Source organism: Ptiloglossa arizonensis, chromosome 8 (assembly GCF_051014685.1).
Source record: "Ptiloglossa arizonensis isolate GNS036 chromosome 8, iyPtiAriz1_principal, whole genome shotgun sequence".
Taxonomy (NCBI): domain Eukaryota; kingdom Metazoa; phylum Arthropoda; class Insecta; order Hymenoptera; family Colletidae; genus Ptiloglossa; species Ptiloglossa arizonensis.
Window position 1 is genome coordinate 11,005,561 of NC_135055.1, and position 15,392 is coordinate 11,020,952.

The 15,392-nt window shown below is 32.9% G+C and overlaps 1 protein-coding gene across 6 annotated transcripts in view; it reads right to left on the reverse strand.

Annotated features, from left to right (window-relative positions):
• LOC143149887 (1-phosphatidylinositol 4,5-bisphosphate phosphodiesterase epsilon-1) overlaps positions 1 to 15,392 on the reverse strand; it is a 577,853-nt gene that overhangs the window by 519,552 nt on the left and 42,909 nt on the right. For all 6 annotated transcript variants that reach the window (XR_012992898.1, XR_012992897.1, XM_076317680.1 and 3 more), the window contains exon 3: positions 12,866 to 12,907. The gene's annotated coding sequence lies outside the window, so the exon portion shown is untranslated. The remainder of the gene's footprint in view (positions 1 to 12,865; positions 12,908 to 15,392) is intronic.

Genomic DNA, 15,392 nt, shown 5'->3' on the forward strand with positions numbered 1-15,392 from the left:
ATCTTAAAGCGTTTCTTAAAATAAGTTCAAGGATTTGAGCATAATTGTGTCCGAAGTATAATGATAAGAATAGTAATACGTTTTTATGCGTGATTTTATATGAGAAAACTGTATAAAAACAAAGGAAAACATAAAGTAGAAAAAGAAAAGAACCAATATAAATATAAAAATAAGTAAAATAGATACACGTTACAGTATAGCCATGTTCGTGTCTGTGACAGATTAAACCGATAAAGGGTTAAGAGAATATTCTGGTCTAAATGATCAATTTCGAGGTGACTTTTGCGAATTAAGAGAAAATTGTTTAATATACAAACAATTACGACTTTGTACAAATATTAATGTTCACGTACTGGATAATTGTATACAAAATTTCATTTTACAATCTATATGAATATATATAGCCATTGTTTGAACCAAAATTAATAAGATAGGATAACGTTCAACAAAATGATGGTCGTTGAAATGATAAAATTCGATTAATAGAATTAATTTTACAAAAAATTGTGCAGATATTGACGTAATCGAGAAATGCGAAATGCTACTTTATATGCATGCAAAAGTGTGGATTAACCCAATAGTTTCTGAGACAACAGTGTTGCTATTTCGAAAAACGTCATTTAAAAAAAAAATACGATTGCTTTGTGCAGTTACAAAGCAGTTAACGGTCGATGTATGCCATTTACTCTTAATCCACTATATCCAATACACGGGCTCTTGCTTCACTGAAATAAATGTCTTTTTGTAACGTTTGCGAACAAGTGCAGTGATAACCGAAAAACAAAAAACAAAAAAGAAATTAAGAATAAACTTTTGAACCTCTATTACTCGCTTTAACTATTTTATAAATTTCACCGTAATACTTCAGGAACACACTTGTTAAACTTCAAGACAATATAATACTCCAAAAATCGATATTTTACACCTTCTAAACCAGAATAACCACTTAAAGCTGCGGGATCAACGTACCAAATTATATTACAAAGGGGATTTATAGTTAATACTGCGCTCATAAATGAAATCGTACGTTCAAAAGTATTGTTATACCAATTATAAAATCTGTAAAGTGTGATGTAGCCGCAATACATTATTTATTGTTCGTCATTTTCGGCCATGTATTCGTGATCTTCAAAACAAATCTGAAAAACGTTACACAATAAATGACGTGTTACGATTGCACCATACTTCGTAGATTTTAATTCTGCCTTATTCCCAACAATTCGAGTAATTTCTTTACCTTTGTTGATGCAAATATTTTTTCGATTACAGACCTCCCATATTTTCTACTTAAATTACAGTACCGTGAGCGCGTCCATAGTTTCCATTTAGATGTTCCGGTTCTCTAATTTGTCGCTACCTATTTCCCCCGGTTGCATTGTGATTGAACTTGCGCGTAACAAATAACTCTTTTTAATTACTTACGAAACGCCGAGAGTGAAATTCTTGGTCCGTTTAAAACGAGTTTACGTTCATTCTACGTATATTTCTGTAAGACCTGGATTCTTTGATAATGGAGAAGGTGACCCAGAAAACACGACACTCACACAAGATATGTATCTTGCACATGCACTAACTCGGTATTGTGCTCGCACGAATGCAACGTACTATGAGGAAAGCAATTGCATCGTGTATACGGTGCATTCATCCCACGCGTATGTAACGGCCCGCCCAAAGAGACACCGATTCTCACTTTGCAATGTTACTCTCAATACTTAGGAACGTGTTGCCTCGATTTAGTATGTACAATACTTCAACGTGTGAAATGGCGTTTGAACTTGAAACGATTTGTCTCGCGTTGTATTCGAAAGAATGAGGCGATTAACACTTTCTCCGTGTTAAATTGTCTTTGAAAATTGACTCGGGATAAAAGCCACGCTGACAAGGGAATTCGTAGGTACCCAACCTGGCTTAAATAGAGAAGTAGGTGCTTTCCTCTGATTTTAACGTGCTCTTGCGGACTAGTTAACTATAAATCCCTCTTGGGACGCGTTGACGATTAAATGTAGATATTCCATAATTTTAGAGATGCAAGTAGTTGAAGTTTTACGTACCTTGGGATACACGAAGTGTGTATTAATCTATCATTGAAATCCCACTGGCAGAAATGTGAAACGAGTTCTAATTATTCGTTGAACTTTATCCTATCAGATCCAAAAATCCATGAAAATCCGTGTTAAAAATAGAAACGTAACATGTTCTTGTGCAACATTAAATAACGATATATAGAAAACTATAACTAAAGGTATTTCTTTGCTCGCAAGAGAGAAATAATACGTTTGCTAATCAAAAAAAAATATATAATACACGTTACATCGTACATAACTTTAATTTACAATTATCCAGTGTCTACATTTAATATTTTATATTCTGCAACTCGAACGTGTTTTCTATCATCCTGCAAACGCACGTTATATTTTGAAGGGAGACAGGTTGTTTAATTTCCTTGTGAGAGCGTGCTACAGCAATAAATTATTGATATTTCAAACAAAAGTTTGTAGGTTCTCTGACAAATTTTTTTGACAAATGGTGTGAAGAATACTCACATATGTGCATATACTCTTGTCATATAAATAAGAACGTTCGTTAATCGTGAAGTTTTAATATTATGTATATTCTGTAAAATAATTATCTAATTTTAGATATTAAATTCATTCGGATCAAATTATTAACTACGACGTGATATAGTTATGTAGCGATACTTCGCGTGTTTGAATATACGATGAAAGCTATTATTATTTTAATTCGTTATTATTTTAAGCGAGTTCAAATATTATTTTCACACCCATTAGCAAGTTCCGTCAGTTTGAGAAACTCTGTTCAAACGTGGTCGATTGAACGAAACGTGTGTCTACCAGGACAACGACGAAAAAAGAAGCTGCGAACAGTCAGTATATTATACACTCTGACGAGCTCAGTGTTCGATGATCACGTCGAAAGGAAGTGAAAAAGATTTCCTTTGTTGCAACTATCAGCCAATCCAACTAGCTTCTCACAGAAACAGATGTTCTTGATATAACCTACACCAAGATAAACAATCGGGAACTTCTCCTCGTCGTGATTCGATATGCTGGCGTATTTCCTACGCTTATTGTTCTGCGCATCGTAAATTTCGATTGAATAGACTGATCAATAGGTCGGCTCGCATTTAAAACGATTTATAAACCTTTAGTCCTCTTGTTGCACTCAACATATCATTGTCAACGTGTGTCGATGTATTCCCTTGTCCGAGGTCCCATGTCGCTTTATAGGAAAATTATGCAACTGTATTCAGAAAATGTGCTTGCACAGATAAGCTGGAAAAATATGTCGACGTATTATTTCACGGGCTGCTTGTGCTCTACGCCTCCGAGCAAGTAATAGAGAGAAATTAATTAACATCGACGTTTTTCCGATGCGAGGGTTACGACGGACCTTTAAACTTCAATGATTAAAGTTTTATGGTTCCTGTTTTATGGAAAGTGACTCGAGGGTGTTTCCTAATGTCTCGAGTCTCGAGCGAATAAGTGGACAATATTTGAAACTTTTTTGAAGGAAGAAAAGTACCGCGATGTACTAAAGTGAAACTTTTCCTGCTAATTAGTATACTCGCGGAAACATTAAACATGAACTTTCGTCGTCTAATTTACTCAAACAATAAACGAGTCATTAATAATAGCCCGGTGCTACACCGAAAATATAAAATAACTTTTCATTTTACTTATAGATGCTGCATTGAACAGAACCCACGTATAAAGTAGAAAACATTTTTATTTAATAAATACTAAATTGGCTACTCAGTATGAATTCTTTTTTAGGCAAACATCGTTCTGTCAAGTATTAAAAAATGATAATGTGTCTCACTTTTTTTACAATATGGTAAGACTACGTATACGTATACGTATTATTAAACATTATTAAATTCCATTAAACGCTCTTACAAATCTCATTCGTGACAAAGAACTACAATCCAAGCAAGTAACGACATGGTGTCACAGCCCACGATTATTCGTCAGCACGCCATTCAAGCTTTCTTAGTATTAGAAGAATCTAGTAAAATTTTCTTACATATTTTTATTCGTGTCTTCGTTCCAAATGAACAAATTTATCTCATCGCAATGTTGGGAATTCTTAATATCAATTACCAATTTGTATCGTATTTAATATCACTATTCTCGTTGTAAACTTTGTTAGATTCAAAACTTGCACGATCTACAGCTCAGGATTGAACTGTGTTAATTAACGTTTCGATCATAACTTTGCTTCTTTCTTGCACTGATTTTTTATTTAAGAATAAACTTGATAAACGACGATACAAATCAAAGTTACTTCTGATACGAAAACCATCCTACTGACACATAATATAAAAATTAACTGTTTCAATATTTGTTTCAAATAAAACTGATTCTTTTACTATTTACCTTAAATTTCTGGCGCCACTTTCCGTTAGATGAATAGAATTACAGCGAAGTTAAAAAAATTCTACGTTGTAGGGTTAATTGGTCGAGGACTTGCGTTCGGTTAAAGCAAAGTGACTGCCCTCGACTAATGGGCACCCTCAGTTAGAGGATCGATCCTCTGGGTGCCGCTCACGGAAATTCCATATGTGTCTGTGCTGGTCTTGCAAGTTGTAAACCCATAAAGCGCCAGGATCTCGAAAACACGTGGATGAAATGAACAAATTGCCGTGTAATTAGTAACTTTCGTGGTACTGAACCATAAAGGAAGAAATTTGTATTTTTGAGCAATGAAAAGCTACATTCGCTGAATTTATAAATTTATTCTTGCGCAGCTACAAAGTATTGGCAACGTATAAATGATAGAACACGATGATATCGTACATTTTCTAATAACGATAGTACGTCACGAAGAATTTGTAATACTGATACATAGGTTGAAATTCCAACGCTAACGTTGAAGAGGACGGTAATCACAAATCCTTCGTACGTTCTAATTAAACATATTATCGAGTACCTTAATATGTTTTTTGAAGGATGCTTAAAATTTTGTAAACCAATTTAACAGGGGCAACATTCTTACCAAGAAAATAATTAACTTTAATCACTGTTGCGTGTGGTGCACACCTGTGATTTTAGGTTTAATTACACGGGATTTTATGATAATGATGCATCATGCACAGAACCAGCAGAGCACTGGATTCTGATATCATTAGACAATAATTCCCGATTCCGAAGTGAACGTCACGTATCAAAATGAGCGAGATAGTGCAACAGCGAGCGAGTCTCGCATTACATACGCTCGGTAACCGAAACTTCAAATCAATGATACTAATACAAAATACGAAGTATTACATTTTCCGTTATATCTTTTTGAAAATATAATCAATCGATTAATCAAATTTTCCGAAAAATCAGCCTTTCTGGTCTTTCTACTTCACAGTCTTTTTACTTTCAGAAAACGTAATATAAAATAATATCCATTTTACCCATAAACTTGAGAAAATTGAGTACCGTAAACATTTATTCGAATAAATAATTTATTCAATTCTTTCGAATAAATCTTCATTTAAATGTTCCTTTGAATAGAAACTAATTTTTGATAATACCTCTGGGAATATCTAAATGCTTATAGGTCATTTTTGACAATAAAAGATGTCAAAATTTATGTCATCAGGCAGTAACTTATTTTTGTATCATATAGAATGTAATTCATTTTAATCGGTTCCAGAAATATTGTCGAAATTATTAGCAACGTCATAAAACGTTTTAAATGAAACTCAGAAGATTTAAGATGACTCCTCTATAGATGCAAATGTTTTTTTTTATTCTTCTGCAATGAACTGCAATAATCAAGGTTATGCAAAATCATTTTGCCAAGTGAAGCTGGTTGTACAGTACTCGTTGCTGTTTCTGGTCTCTTTTGCGATACCTTTCAATATGCTCTTAAACCCTGACACCACTTATATTACTTTCAGTCGTCCGATAATTTAATTCGCTGATGTAAAACTATCCTCTTGAGGTTATCAATGAATATAAAACGCTATGGCACAACCTTTCTATCTCTGATCGGTAATTTATTGGTAAAAAAATAAATATTAAAAGAGGGTAATTTTTTATTCATTCTTGCATTGTAAATTCAAATACATTGGGAAAAACGGTACGTTAAAATCGTCTGCAAAATATCGTCAAATACGATATACGAGCCCTGAACTTCAACGCAGGTCGTACTACGAGTACAAACCGCCAACCGCAGGATTCTCGAAACGTCAGACGCATTCACTTCCTTGAATTTTCCATTTCCAATTTTTTCACAATCGACCTTCCACCCCCAATGATTTCTTATTAACAACAAACTCTCACTCCGTACTCCGAGTTTAAAATTAATTACCCTCTAACTTTCGAACCGTTATGGTTACAATTTTGAAAGTTCAGACCAACTTGTACGTATCACCAAACATTGATTGCCACAGTTTTTGAATAAACTACAGTATTACGGTAACGAGCTTTCCTTGTGAACGCATCTCAATTTTCAATATGGTTCTATTACATTAATTTGTAATAGAGACTGCATTCGCAGTTACACTACAGTGTCGGATAACCCTGTAACTTGTTATTCGAAATGAAGTTTAATTTCAGGTATTCTAGGCCACAAATATAAAATTTTTGTTATCCTAAAAAAGAACGAAACAGAGCTTTACAATGTATTAGACAATTTTATACAATTTTCAGTTCTAAATATGCGTAACACTATATTCTTTTAAAATATTGAATGTTAATTTAAATGTAACGACTCGTAACTACTTTTTTACGTTTATATAAATATTTCCGTACAGTTTGTATCTTTTAATATCTTATGCCTACTTGGAATTTAAATTTGTATCAAATTGTATAATATTATACATCCATTGTATTTTAGAATAACAAAATTTTCTTCTTGCGCCGAATATGATTTTGAACTAAACAGATCGAAACGTTTATGAATAAAAAATGAACCATATGCTTGGAAGGATACCTTTCTTTTCGTATTTATTTTTCACAAAGTAACAATTCCTATGATTACTATTGATGAAAACTTTCAATACCCTCGATAGCGATACGTGACGAAAATAGAAACAATGCTCCTCCCTTACTGGGTAGTGGCAGACTTATATAAATGTAATATTATTCTTGGATATAAATTGTCATGTTGCAGATTGAAACGATTAGGATTATCATTAACTTGCCTGCCTTTTAAAAAGCAATGTAGTTTCTTTAGATAATTTCTTGAAAGAAAAGAAACTTATTAAAATGTTCTGAACCAGAAAATAACTTTATGAAACAATTTTTCTACGTTATTGTGATCCCTTTTTTTCTCAATTGGCTACTCGCGTGGTGAAGAAAAATCGTCCCCTCCTGTGACATTTCCTGACAACAGAAATTTATTGGAACGTTTGGGAAATATAAGCCGAAGACAGACGGTTGGAGGACAGCTGCCGGAAAACGAATAACGGGAACACATTCTCTACTTTTCTTCTTTTTGCGTATAAATCATCACAAATTGTGCGCCGGTTCGGAACAAATTACATTTCTTTGTTTAGTTACTACAGGTATAATCTTCGAAACTGCACTGATTGTCAATCAGCATGGAATTTTTTTGAATTTTTGCACAATATTTCTATTTTCAAGCTATATCGTAATATAATAGAATATCGTATCAATTTTAAATGAAAGAATTATATTTGTTTCGTTTCTAATATTGGGACGTTATACAAGTTAAGATACTCAATATCGGTAATCTGAATAACTGCAGATGAGTTATGAGGAAAATTAGAATTGGAAGTAAAAAAACAATTTTTAATCATCGTAAGAGTAAACTAGACAAAGTTGTTTAATAAATGACTGAAATTTCCGCTCACGCTGAGAGCTTCAAGTATAGTTCAAAAAAATTTGTATTTTATGTATTTAACTAAAATATAAACAGATAATATATTTCAGAATTTACTTATAAGAAAAAGAAAAAATTTGTATGCTTTGTATTCTTAATTTTATTGGTGTATTTTAAATTAACCGACCAAATAAGACAAGTTAATTTTAACTAATTAATTTCCTTTTATTTTATTACTTTGACTTTTTTAATCTTTTAACTTCTTATACCTCTTCTAACGAATGGCAAAAAAATAAGATAATTATGTTTCAAAGTTAATGAAAGAACAATATCAGTATCGTTCATTTATGAATTACTTAGTACTAGAGAATCTCATCAATCATACCTTTCAAATTAAAAATATGATGTACCATGTCACAGAGAACCTCATCAACTAATTATAGTCTGAAGCAGTAAATCTTTATCTGTTAGGTTTCAATTTCTTTCAGTTTTTCTTTTCATATAACTTTTTGTTACTTTCCTCATTCTATTACTGTAATTATTGTATATCTTTCGAGTTTCACGTTGAAATCAATTAATCATTTTATTACACATTTAAATAGTTCGTTCTTAAAACCAGCAAGAAAGGAACATTTTACTTCATTTAGCGTAAAAAATGGAAAATAATAACACACAATCCAACATATATATCTAGTATACGCATTTCTTTTTAACTTGAACTAGAACTTAACAAATTTACTCTTCATTTACGCAAAGTTTCGAATGTTTGTAATATCAATATTATTGCAGTTACCTTAGAAGGTAGAAAATATAAAAAAAACTTTGCGATTCTAAATAATTTCTCTTATGTTCTTTTCCTTTCGCATAATTTTACAAGAATTTGATTGCCAGTTGCGAATAGGATCCTGTCCCGAGAAAAACGAGGAAATGTACATAAACGGATAGTTTCTATGCGAAAGAGGACATTGCATTTTGTGCAAGCTGTTATAAGCAGGCTGCAGCTACTGCGTTGTACTGCAATTGTGATCGCCGGGAAACATGTAACATTCACGTTGTATTCTGCGTATTACGGCATACATGCAACTTAGTATTATTATTATGTCTCCATTTTTAATAGAAAGAATGGTGGTAATTTAGTTCCTGCTTCTGCACAATTGCAACCAATCAGATTCTAGATTTCTTCAAGCACAAAGGATTACGTTTCTAATTCTGGAAAAAATAAAATCATCACATCTATATGATACATTATATATATATATGTGATGATTTTTATTAATAAAAATTCCTCTCGTTGTTATGTCGATTATTTGATTCTAGAATTTAAGTTTTTAATTAAGGATATCAAGAACTAATAGAAGAAAATTTCCAGTTAAAATACAATGTATCGAGTCACATATTATGCAAATCATGAATAGGTTCAGTAAGTATTATATATGGGCACATAGCTGTTTAGTAAATGATAATACAACCGAGAAGGAGATGATTCCTTCTAAAAAGAATTAATATAAAATATAGAATAAATATTTATAATCGTTTTCGTACTTTTTAAAAAACATACATAACTTCGAGTACGAAATTGTAGTATTATAAAGTTAAGTAAATATAAATAAGTTTAATAGAATGTTAGGTGACCTTGAAATGCACTTATTTTAGAAGGTAACTATACCACGACTGAATGTGATTGTAAAGTACACACAATGATATCCAGTGTTATTATCTTTACAATTTTTTCCCCTCTTCAAGAATAAAATTCACTGCAAGAGCACAAGATAAATTTAATTTTATGTAAAATTCATGAAAGCTTCGGGGGCAGTGTAATATCGGGCAAACCACGAATACATATTCAAATACCTATGTGACAGTCGCTACGAATATAAATAGCGAATAGAACATTTTTTACGAAACCGTGTAAAGTTCGAGTGAAAAGTGCGCACTCGTGGATTGTTCACTTCACGAATTTAAATCGAAGTGTAACAACACGTATGCCTGTATTTGTACGAAAACATTTCGAAATTAAACGCACCACGCTATTCTTAAACGAATAACATCCTGTTTCGCTCGTTGTGTAATAATCCACACGTGAAGTCATTATTAGTGCGTGGAGAGTATCGAAACGATAACAAGGCAACAAATACACCCTCCGGGAGACATTAAAATTAATAAAAAGTTTCATTTTTTTAAAACCTTAAAACTCGACAATTCGTTAAACTGCATCATTAAAAATGTCTCGTTTCAAATCGTGCAGATTTTTTCTGTACAAAACAATCTCTCGCAAATATGTAAAAGAAATCTACGAAATCAGAAAGATTGCCTTTTCACGTTCGTTACAGGGATTTTAAATTTGGTATTCTACTTATCAGCATGTTCATTTTTTAATAGAATAATGAAACCATTTGCATTTTATATATTTCTTTGTTCCTTGCCATCTGATTATACTTGTAACAAAAGAGACTGATGTGCGTTAAAAAAAAGAAATAATGGTCACTATGTCTACGTGCCAGCATGAGGGAGTTAACTCTTAAGTAGGTAGGTGCGCTCATATTTCCAACATAAGTAGTCATATGGCGATCTGCCAAATTCACGATTTGAATTTTTTGTTTAACTATGAGAAAATACTTCTCTTTCTTTTTCTTAATTTAATTTAATTCAAAATCGGTTCAAATATCGTTGATCAGTTTCCAGTAAATAAATATTGTAGAACAAATATGAGAAGTAACTATTCCCTCCTTATTGATATGTAAGAGTAAATAAAGATTGCAAAGACGTGGAATATGATTTATTTTCGTTCTCTTCATTGATGCTCTCTTCAGATGGAAAATTAACTAAAATATGTATATCCCTCCTCCTTAGGATGATATTCCTGAAATATATATATGCTTTTCTTTATTTTATAATTTTATCGATATGCATATTCATAATTTGTATAATACATACTTTTATTTATATCGCATCCAATTCAGTTATACCTATGTAATTATATTACAAATCCTCTTAACTAATTTGTATACCCTGACGAGGGTAAAAGAGCCTGAATCGTTGACTAAATAAACCATATTCTCTATACGTATCTTCATAATTTTGATTTGCTCTCACCATCTCAACATGAAAGGAATAGTTATTTCCCCTATATATTTCATATTTGTTTCATTTAATTAAAGAATAACCAATCTGGTTATACACCAGACCTTTTTAAACTATGGTTTGTAAAAATTCTACGAGATCGCAGAAAATGTTGAAAAACATAAAATGTGTTTTCTTATTCGTTTGAAATACCAGAATATTTTCCCCTATAAAACATGTACTTATATAGTAATTATTACTGTCAATTAGAATACTTTGTCCATTAAGATCTTTGAAATGATCATTGTGCTGACCGATCTTGTAATACCTATAGATTTTATAAAACTGGTGAAAAGAGATCTCGAGTGAAAAAAGTTTAAGAATCGTTATACTAGATCCCTACTTGTTCGCTCGAGGGCTAAATAAAAAATAGAGAGAAATGTAAAAAACTTGTTCAAAGTTGCAAAATTTTACAGAATAATAACGAAATATCCGTTATAAATTCCTACGAAGCATTCGCTATTCAGTTTCTTAAACATTGGGAACCTTTGAAAAAAGAATCTGCAAAGTACTTACGGAAAGGTATTCCGACTCCAAAGATCTGAATATGAAATAGAAATGTTACGAAGGAACAGGAGAATCCACTTTTTCAATATCGTGAGAAATTGAAAGAGTAATATTCACATTCATATCGAGTTCATTAGGTAAGAATATCTTCCACGGGTAAGTCGGAAATAGCGAATGATGTGTCACGATTGCCATTAATAATTTCCGTCTCGGTCTCTGAAATTTCTAGCATCTCCGATATCACGGGTCGCTGGTTTATATAGATGCAGAAAATCGCATCGTTTCTGATGCTGTTCCGTCTAACTCTACTAAAACCCGCAAATTTGAAAATCGATCGCCGTGCGGCTTGGAGACAAGTGCCGCGGTACACAGCTCGTTCAATTTACTTGCACAATTTGCTCCATCAATGCGTGTTATGAAATTTGCAATTTTCGGTCTGAACATTTCATTATGCGATGAATATTCATAATTGGCCGTACAATTAGCGGCAACGGTAATTATGAATGAAAACTTTAGAATGATAAAGCTAATAGAGTTATACTGTTTTCAACGAGCTTCAAACGACGCGCGCCTAATATTTGTACGGTACTTAGATTGATACAGTAGGAAAGTGTAAATTTGCGGAGCGTACTTTCATCGTCTAAAATATTAATGGTTCGGTAAAATGTAAAAGAAATTATTTGGCTGCGCTATAGTATTTAGGTCAACGACCACTGGTATGTATGGCACACCGTTGAAAAGCTTACGAGTAGAGGAGTCGAACAAGGGTGGCCACGGTTACTGCAAAATCTAAGAAAATTAATATGCGCTGGTTAATATGCCTTACAGAGGGCGGAGATAATATCTGGCCCCAACTCCAACTCAACACTCACGAAGTGGTCGACTATGCCGGCGCAAAGTAATTTTCATTTATTTTTTCAAAAGGTCATTGAGATGCAACGAACTTGTTTAATTACTTTTTCTGTTGCTTGTACGTATACGTCACAACAAAGTGATTAAAAAAAGTCATTTTCTGAATGGGACATTTGCGGTAGCCATGACCGCCCTTGTTGAACTCCTTTACTCATAAGCTCTCCAACGATATACCATAGCTCCCAGTGACCCTCTGGCTTAAATATTATAATACTGCCAATTAGTTTCGCAAAGTATTAATTACTACGATATGTTTTTAGAAAAGATTTTTTAAAAGAGTCTTCGACGTGAGTACAAACAAAATTTTAAACGATTTATTCTAGAACGCTAAGGAAAGGCTTTTATTTATAAATTTGTTACTCAAGGATTATTGGTAGTAACTTTTTCAAGCTGTGTATACTTATTTATACATATTTCAAAGAAATATATTTTTTATTATGAAAGAATATTAATTTATCGAAAAACTATGTTGTTCAAAGTGATAATATAATTAAACCAAAGATACAGAAAATAGTTGATTACTTACAGTAACGTGTTTTCCTTCTCGAGTGTATACGTCCGATTCTGTCTGTAAATAAAAAATACTACGTTATAAACATTGTATATAATTATAACCGTACGATATATTGTAATAAAAAAAATAATTAATCATCGAAAATCGCTGACATATACAATTTCATTTCGAACGAAGCATTGTAATTTTCTATTGATCTTCTTTTTACATAGATATACGTATATAGATATATTTTTACGCGTATGGCGTCATTAGTCCAAACGCTATCGAAATATTGTAACAAAAAGTATTAATCCGTGTCATTTTCCTACAAGTCCTTAAATTTAATTTCTACATTTTTTAACAAATGCGTATTACCGACCGAAAGTTAAAACTTGTTATTCACGGACGAGAACCAACGTTGAAATGGCACGTCTATAGCAATTTCAGCGATAAATATACTTGGCCTCGTCGAAAAGTCGAACGGCTGAGACTCATAAATTTCAACTAATTGCTTGACCAGGGCGTTGTTCTAGAGTGACTAGCCACGAAAATTGTAGGCGGTAAACAAGGTGGATGAAAAGCAGCAGTCAAGCATAAGATATAAAGGGAGGAATAAAGCTGACGTTTTTCGAGGTCAAACTTCCCAGGTCTGTCTATCTTTGTACAGACAGAGCCCTTCGAATCCCGTAGGAACTGCTCGTTAGCTTTTGGTCAAATAAAATGTTTCGGTTAGAAATGTCTCCAGGGAGATTTTCTTATCTGAGGCGGTAACGCGACGCTGCGCCGTTTCACAGCGCTAGGCTTTTGCTGGCAGGTTCTTTTATACGCTAGCACCCTCACCGTATTGCACTGATCGAATCCATAGGGAACAAAAACATGTCAACGCTAGAATGAAGCCTTAAGTCGTTCGTTCGATCTCCTGTTAGGCTTGACAAGTTTTTTAACCTTCGATGGGAAATACTGGCTATCAGATTGTCATGATTTCTGTCCGTCAAAGTGTCACAAAGTTATCGCCACTTCCTGGAACAGCTCGCACGAAGTGAGCGTTGGTTTGATCTGCGTCCAGCGATCAGCGATAATTCAGCTACCGATGACCGATCAAAGCAAGAAATATAATAAAATTAAGTAAAATACAAATTTTATTGTATCTTAAGTAAGATACAAAATAGGATTGTATCTTAGTTTGTTTTCCAATATCCTCAGAAATTTTTAAGATCCTTTGTACATATTAACTTCGTAACATCTGCAAACTTGTAATGAAATGAATAATAATAATCCCAACTCGTAGGACGATAGAAATGGAACATTTAATTAACTGTAATGCCTTATGTTCGTTATATTGTATACCTACGAATAATCTGTTCTATGTAATATATACTTTATTTATATAGAATATATAAAGTATTAATTACACCGTGTATTACGGATTAGTCAAAGACACGTAACCGAGTTTATCACGTCAGTTCGCTTCTACACTTTATATGCGTTTCTTAAAGACTCGGGGATGGCTGGAAAATGTCAGCCAGATTTCACAGGAAGACATTCTAACTGTACCTTTCTCAACGGTAATTGACGCGTCGTAAACCCACACATAGCGAAAGGAAGCTCTGGTTACAACAAAGGCATCCTTCCGCCTCTATTCATCAATTGAGAAATATTGTATTTAGAACGTTTCGTGCAGCTACCACTTTGTGAGCAGAACAGCCATCATCCTGGTAATATCTATTTTTAAGGTAATATTTTCAGTAATATGCAGACCACCTTGTATAGTAAACATAAAAATCGTTCGATTACATAACTAAGAATTAAACGAAAGAATACATTGTATCGACACAACTTGTCCGCGTGGTTCAATTAAGAGAGGGTAGTTTATGAAATAACTAAAACAAAAACTCTGCTCCATTGGGGAGTTTTCCAAATCCTGTGTAGTACCCACTTAAAATAAATTTCTATACATTTTGTTTAGAATGTAATAACTTGTCATTTATAATTTACTAGTTCTGAATTTTGTTAAATTTTAAAGTGTAACAAAATTTTATAATAAATTGTAAATGACAAGTTATTACATTACAATACTAAACAAAATTCTTACAAATTTATTTTAAATGCTACTAGTATTTTGAAAAATTCTTCGAGAGAGTAGAATTTTCGCTTTAAGTATTTTACAAGCTACCCTCCCTTGCAGCTGTCACTTTATACATTTTTAACAGCAGTACACATTTGTTCCTTCAAAAACCATCGAAATATTTAATTCGTGTACGCTAATAATATATTCGTTTGAATTTCGTCCATGTCATTGGTAAACGCGAAATATGTACAGAATTTATATTATTAAGTCGCAAAATTAATTACGAAGAACGGCGACTTGGGAAAGTGGTTTATTCCCTGTGCAGCCATAAAGAAACGACGCTGATGCACATCTGGCTGGCACGTTGACTGCACCCGGAGAAATTCCCAAGTCGTCGTTGGGCCTTATCTGGGCGTCGGGTGCAACACACATAATAGGTTGTTTAATAAGTTTTGTCGTTCGATAAAACTTAGTACTATACTGTACAAT